Source organism: Labeo rohita, chromosome 5 (genome assembly GCF_022985175.1).
Source record: "Labeo rohita strain BAU-BD-2019 chromosome 5, IGBB_LRoh.1.0, whole genome shotgun sequence".
NCBI lineage: Eukaryota > Metazoa > Chordata > Actinopteri > Cypriniformes > Cyprinidae > Labeo > Labeo rohita.
This window is the reverse complement of record NC_066873.1, coordinates 8,215,129-8,222,432: the sequence shown is the minus strand read 5'-3', so window position 1 is coordinate 8,222,432 and position 7,304 is coordinate 8,215,129. Positions and strand designations below refer to the sequence as shown.

The window sequence follows — 7,304 nt, the reverse complement described above, 5'->3', positions numbered from 1 at the left end:
TTTTCAGAACCAATTTTAGTACCATAGCAAAATAAACTAATTATATCAGAAGTATTAAATTATTTTATTTACCTATTTGAAAATAAAAATAAATTAAATCAGTTCATTATTTATGCTAACAATAATATTGAAGAAAAATATTTTGAAATATTGGCATGTATCCTTCAAATATTAAGTGTTGTTTTAAAAGGGTCAAGTGAAAAATGAGTGGATTCTCACTAACTTAAACACCTCTGATTGGCCATTGCATATCACTGTTCACAGAAAATGATAGAAATATTCACGGAAGTGTTTGAATTGAGTCTGTACTTGTACTACAGAAAGACCGGTATTACTTTGCGTTTTAAAAATTTCAGTATCGATGTGGTACAGAAGAACTAATAGCCTACTGACAATAATCAAAATCATTAGTTAACATTTTTTACTGAATTACAGTAATTGTACAGTAATTTATTGAATTACTGAAATACTTCTCTTAAAGTTGAACATTAGATAGAAGGTTTGGAAACACATCAATGTTCAAACTGTCAAAAGTCAGTAGTGATTTTCATGCCCGATTTCAAGCAAATTCTGATTAATTAAAATTTTTGAATTTCAAGAGATAAGATGAAAATGAGAATTAAAATATAAATATAAATATAAAATATAAATATAAATTCTAATTTTAAATGGCTATAAATTTCTGTAGCCATTTAAAATTAGAAGTAACCACTACATTTTAATCACGATCCAATAAGGCTGGACAATACATTTTGCAATATATTTTTTTCTATAACAGTGATATGATTTCCGATATTTCAATATACATTATTAGTGTTTCCTATACATTGTTTTATTTGTGGTGGTTGACTTCTTTGAATAATCATGAGCACTGCACATTTCAAAATCACCCGCAGGACGGGTGTTTAAATAGAAATGTATCTTTGAAGGGAACCGACTGTCTTCGGAAAAAGTTTTGATGCCATTTTCATTTTATCTGATGAAATAGCATTCATGAGTGAAATATGGATTATCTTCCAATATTTCACACATCATGAACAGTGAGCTTGGTCTGCCAGTATTTTCTCCTCTTTGCGTTCGTCTTCAGCATCTCTGGCCTTTGTTAATGTCCCACTGACAAATGACATTTTAGAAGATGCTTGCAATACAGTCTTATATATATATATATATGAAGAGTTCAGATGCAAAACCAGCTAAATCCATCTGACGTCTTTCTTTAAAAAATGCATTTTATCAGGCTCAGATGTATAGGTTTCTATGTAAGTTCTGGTACTTCTGATTGGGCTGAGGCTGGTATTTTAGTGAGTTTGAAGAAAAAGTATTTGATGGACATATAATATGTGTCGAGAGCATTCACTCAGTATCATTATCTCATTTTTGACCGAGATGGCTTTTAGCTGGTTTTGCATCTGAACTCTTTATATATATATATATATATATATATATTGGCAGGACCATGAAACAAACTCACCTAACAGCAGGTTACACAGCGCAAAGCTAGACAAGAGACAATGGAAACAGGAAAGCTATATATACACAGAGACTAATGACTGGGCACATCTTTAAATAATCAAACAATGAACAGGACACACAAACAGGGGTAGCACATGTAAAGAACACAAGAGGAGAGGGGGACACATATGACAAGAAGCAGGAACCAAACAACAAAATAAAAGACATAAAAAATAAACAAACCTAACCAAAACCTAAAAACAGATATGACATCCTATTTTTAGACACTTCACTACAATAAAAGTATACAGATTCAAGAAAATACAGGTATCAGTCATTGCACACATCCTGTCCTAAAAATTTACAGATAATGTATAGTACTCACCCCATTGTCATCTAAGATGTGCTAGTCTTTCTTTCTTCAGTTGTAAAAAAAAAAAAATAATGAGGAAAACATTTCAAAACTCCCATATCATTTTCTCCTCCAACTTCAAAATCATCCCACTTCGCTGCAAAAGTACCGACCCAGTGTTTACAAAGTGCAAAGAAGGTCAAACGCACTTTACAAAAAAAGGTAAAACAGCAATGTAGGATGAGGTTAAAAAGTATATAATTTTATTTATTTATTTATTTATTTTAGAAAATGACAGATCGTTTTGCTAGATAAGACCCTTATTGCTTGGCTGGGATCGTTGGACATTCAAATTTGCGGGCACCATAGAAGTGGATTATCACCATATGGAGATAATTCCTGAAAGGTTTTCCTCAAAAAAACATAATTTCTTGACGACTACAGAGAGAAAGGCATGAACATCTTGGATGACAACGGGGTGAGTACATTATCTGTACATTTTTGTTCTGGAAGTGAATTTCTCCTTTAACTCACCCGGTGGGACCACGATGACCTCACTGAGTGGACAATGTACACACTCTTTGGTGGGAACACACCCTATTTGCAACTCGTAAGACAGAGAAGACGTCAAATTCCACAAAACACATTCTTTGTTGTTTTCAGACTGTTGCTGAGGAAGACAAGAATACAGAATTAGATGGAACAAGTTGGAATCAGTTGGAAATTTTACTTCTAGACAAGCTAGTCAAGACAAACTTATAATGTGAGCTTGACAACTTAGAACATTTTTAAAAAATGTAAACAATGTAAACAGGTTGAAGGATAGAATGACAGAAAGATAGAATGACAGATAGAATCTATTCTCAACTATACTTCAGCCTTGTTTTTTTCACACTGTGGTAGCCCACCACACCGCTACTATGTTCTATACCAAACCGTCCATATTATCAGCTGACTTGCATTCTACTCAACTCCAGTGTGTTACACCACACTGTAACATGCTGCACAACTAGATACTGCCAAACAGTCTACACAGTCAGGGACTCAACAGTGGGTTGTGCAACAACTTTTAGCTTACCAGCTCTATATTTCCTATGCACAAAACTGCCATCCATACACATCCACACAAATTTTAAATGAGAGGACAACAGGAAGCAGTCTTTGGCAGTCTCATCCAATAATGAGTCATGAGATGTTAAAAATTGTATTATTTCCGTCTCACTGGCCACTCTTAAAACGGAAGTTGAGCGTATTAAATTGTGGGTTGTAGCGTGCCTCTTAGTGTGCTATAATTGTACACTCTCAGAAAAAAAAGGTACAAAAGTTGTCACTTGGGGCGTTACCATTTAAAGGTTGCTATACGTAGTGCAGAGGTTTTTGAAAAGGCACCGTCGGAGTGACCAACTTTATTCTGAATGATTAGGTGTGTTTGATTAGGGATAAAGCTAAACTCTGCAGGACAGAGACCAGAGTTGCCAATCTCTGTAGTAGGTCATGAGTGTAGTTTAAAAATATATTAAAATGTAGCTAAAGGATGGAAACAGATGTAAGTTTAGACCAGACTTAGCTTTAATCCATGTGTAATAATTCCTAAGTAACTAACTGAAAAAGGATTATACTGTACATATAAATTACTCATACTGTATAGTTTTTCTTTTGCATTCTTTTGGGGTTTAAACCCACACAAAGGTTTATAAATGAGGATCTTTAACCACAAAGCCACACCACACCCTAGTATACAGTGCTGTCTCAAAGCTACACTGATCCACACTCTTACTGTAAACTTTACACAAGGACCCAAACTTAATCAGGGTTTGGACAAAAAGATATGGCCAAGATATTCATGTAATTTGATACATTACAAACAATACAAAAACCCTTTTGTACTCATATGACATAAGGATGGGCAAATTATTTAACGTGTTTTTTTTTTAATTATTATTATTGTTTTTATTGTATTGTTTTATTATTGTTAGTAGTAGTACTATTATTATCATCCATTATTATTTCTGATAATTTTACTAAGAAAATATTATAATTATGAGTTTTTTTTAAGTAATTAAGTATTTTCACAAATGAATGTTATAATGTGCTGTTATTTAGTTATGAAATAACCAAAATCAATTCCGTAAGATGAATACTGTGCCTTAATTAAACTGTTAATTTCTGGCACAGCTTTAAACAATTCAGTTGAACAAAAGAGTTGTACATTGTGATGTTTCACCCTGTTTTACATATGTGCAAATGCAGAATATACACAAGGAGGCATAATGATTGTATAACAATTGGATCCCCCAAAACTGCAATGTATTGTTACTGACCTCTTTCCACCTTGTAGTGTTGAACTCCGTGTATTTTACACGGAAGTTTTTAATATGTTTACTTTCCTCTCCCCACTCCACCTGAACAGACAGGTAGCCTGAACTTCTTTCGTAAGTTAGTTTTAAATAAGGACCGCACAGTGCTGAAAAAAAAAAAAAAAAAAAAAAAAAAAAAAAATTGCACATTCCAATGCAGAATCACATACTAACCCGCAAAAATGTCTTTTTGGTAATTTAAGGGTATTTAAGCAGCTTTTACTAATACTAGAACTTTTAGTAAAAACTCTTTTTACTATTTCTGGAAAATGCAGTCTAAATCAGTATATTTAGATTAAGGTCAGGGGTTAGAAAGAGCTAAAAGAATAATAATTTTAAAGTTACTAATACTAATATTGTTGAGAAACATACTCATCATGGATGGAATTCCACTGAAATTTTTGTAGGTGCACCAGGGCAAATCTTCACTGTTTGCAATAATGTGAGATGTAATATTCCGATTTGGGGTAACAACAGAGCCCTCAGAAGTCCAAATTCCGTTCTTCTGATGTACATTTACACATTTACAGCTCCTCCTACACAGCAATATAATTCTCAGTTATCAAATGGAGAAGATGTTCATTAACTTTTAAATCTGGTATGAGGAAGCCATAACAATCAAACAATAGCAATGGTGTGAAACTCAGCCTCGGACTGCAAACAGAATAAAGTTGAAATCATCACATTTGTCACTTCTAAACTTATAAACTTACTGTTGTGTGTACAGTGTGTATGAGGTTGATATGTCTCCTTTCCATTCACAGATGGACAAATGATCAGATTTCTTATACTTTATGTAGCATGCCAAATCATAAACTCCTGTGAAATGAGAAATATCCACTGATAATATAAACAAAAAATAATGTCACTTGCTAAAAATACAGTACACAACAGAACTTCAAAGTTTTAAAAATGAAAGGTAAACAAAGTATTTGCCCTACTCAGGAGGTCTAAACCATTTTATTTTCTAGTCAGTTTCTGTATTTGAATAAAAACAAAGAAAATAAAGACAAAAGAAAAATAAAAACCCAAAACAAAACAAACAAGCAAAAGGGGGGAAAAAACTGTTTCACCACTATTTTGACAACAAATGTTAGTTTGTAGTTATTCATAAACTTTGGTTAAGGGGCTGAAGGTGGAGCTTGTGAATGCAGACACAACTTTTCATGTAAAATCAGAGAAATTTAACGATTAAGTCAAAATTATGACATGATACTTTATGACTTTCATTGTTAAACAGTTAGACAAGTTTTAAACAAGTTTAAGGTAAAAAAAAATGTTCAAAAGAAGAAAATTGTTGGCTTACATCATTGGTGGAAATGATAATTTCTTACCTTCTGTGCTGTTACATTGATCTTTAAATAAATTCAGCTTTTCAAGTCTGCAGTTACAGGGTCCTACAAAGGTACAATGATAAGATGTGTTATTTTATTCAATTTAAGTCATTTATAATTCATGCATTTATTTATTTGTATCTTTTGAGTTTAAATAGAAACAAGGAAATGTGTACAACCATTTTTTGTACAAAGAAGTGCACGTTGTTCATTACTGACCTAAAACACTCCAGAATCTTAAATGTCTTTATTTTATGTGAAAACGTGCCTTATTTTCTTAAAAAAAACAATTTTTTAATCCTAAAACATGTTTATTGTTTACACGGTTAAATGGAAAAACAAAAATCGCACATTGTCAATATGATCTCTGACCCAAATGAACGTAAAAACACACAACAGGTACACTTATGCTCACTGACCTTTTAACGCTTCAGTTGTCCAGAGAGATACGAAACCTGAAATTAATAAACCTGCTGAAATTCCTTAAGGACTTAAGTAGCCATATGAATAAAATGCCATACTATACCATACTACATACCTAGAGTAATGTAAAACGCAGCCGAGCACTTGCGCATTGTCGCCTCCTCTGACAGTCCGCTACTCTTACTCACGCAACCTACCAACTAACGGAAGAGTGTGGGGTATTCCCTTCCCATCACTCATGAAACTAGCGTCCAACAGATCCTCTTGAACTCTCATAGGCTGTCTCAGAACCTAGTGAACTGCCTACCTCGAAAGCATTATGGCTGTTTTATGTTTAGGAGCGCGCAGCAGTTTTGGCCATTATAGGCGTTAAACGACAGTGACAGAAACTCAGCTGATTCGCCACAGCATTCAGGACATTTCTGTTAGGGGGACCATGCGTCCTTTTTCCGAACATGTCGTCCTAAAAAATGCGTCTAAATCGCCCAAAATGCCCGTCATTAGGCTTTTGCTTTCTACAGTCGCCAATCACTGTGTGCGTTTTTGTATTAAAACCATGCGCGGGACTGTTTTCTTGATGCCGCTCCTGCTGAATTTCAGTTAAATCTGAATTTTTGAATTTCAGTTGAATCTGACTCCTGCAGCTCGTGTTGGATGCAGGGTTGCCAAGTCCGCGTTTTTTCCGCCATGGAATTGGGCTACTGTTGCCATGGATTGATTTCCGCCCGTGGGTTAAAGGTTTGAAATATTGCATAAATTACATTTGACTGAAATGCTCTTTACATTCAAACACTGTACATTACATTAAAATATTTTGCATTCTATCCATGATAAACTGTGGTAGACGTAAGTTTTGTGAAGGATTGCCACTGGTAAGCAGGCTTTTTTTCCTGATAAATCTCCATAACAATTATTTATTTTGGGTTTGGATATTATATAACCCCCCCCCCTCAAACCACCCATAAACCCAACCACAAATCACACCCCCATACCTCTGTCTGCCCTGACCCACACTGTCCAGAAGATTGAAAAATAGTCACCCTAATTTCTGTGCTTGTGGAAATGTGTTCTTTTATTTATGTTTCAGAGCCAGAGTAAATTTTGTGACACATTTAAGAGGTATAAAAAATAATGCAACAGGTCTCGCCCTCATGACGAAACACTAAAGAAAATATTTTGTCTGTTGTTCTTTTTTTTTTTTTTTTTTTTTTTTTTTTTTTTGCTCTACAGTGAAGAAATGAAAATGAACAATTTTTAAATCTGAAGCATTGACAGAATTTATAAGAAAACTGTACCTTTAAATTTTTGTAGCCTGAGGGGTTCATGCACTGTCAAATTAGCTTTATTACCAAGTATGTTTATACACACAAGACATTTGACTTGATG

The 7,304-nt window shown here is 33.9% G+C and overlaps 1 protein-coding gene across 3 annotated transcripts in view; it reads right to left on the bottom strand.

Annotated features, from left to right (window-relative positions):
• Window positions 1–6,824, bottom strand: part of LOC127164938 (leukemia inhibitory factor receptor) — a 23,668-nt gene extending 16,844 nt beyond the window's left edge. The window contains exons 1-7 of one of the 3 annotated variants that reach the window (XM_051109120.1): window positions 6,034–6,824; window positions 5,915–5,950; window positions 5,496–5,558; window positions 4,875–5,001; window positions 4,534–4,697; window positions 4,126–4,268; window positions 2,339–2,474 (exon numbers count right to left, since the gene is read on the bottom strand). The gene's annotated coding sequence lies outside the window, so the exon portion shown is untranslated. The remainder of the gene's footprint in view (window positions 1–2,338; window positions 2,475–4,125; window positions 4,269–4,533; window positions 4,698–4,874; window positions 5,002–5,495; window positions 5,559–5,914; window positions 5,951–6,033) is intronic. The other 2 variants (XM_051109119.1, XM_051109121.1) reach the window with 2 other exon arrangements.
• Window positions 6,825–7,304: the final 480 nt, after the last annotated feature.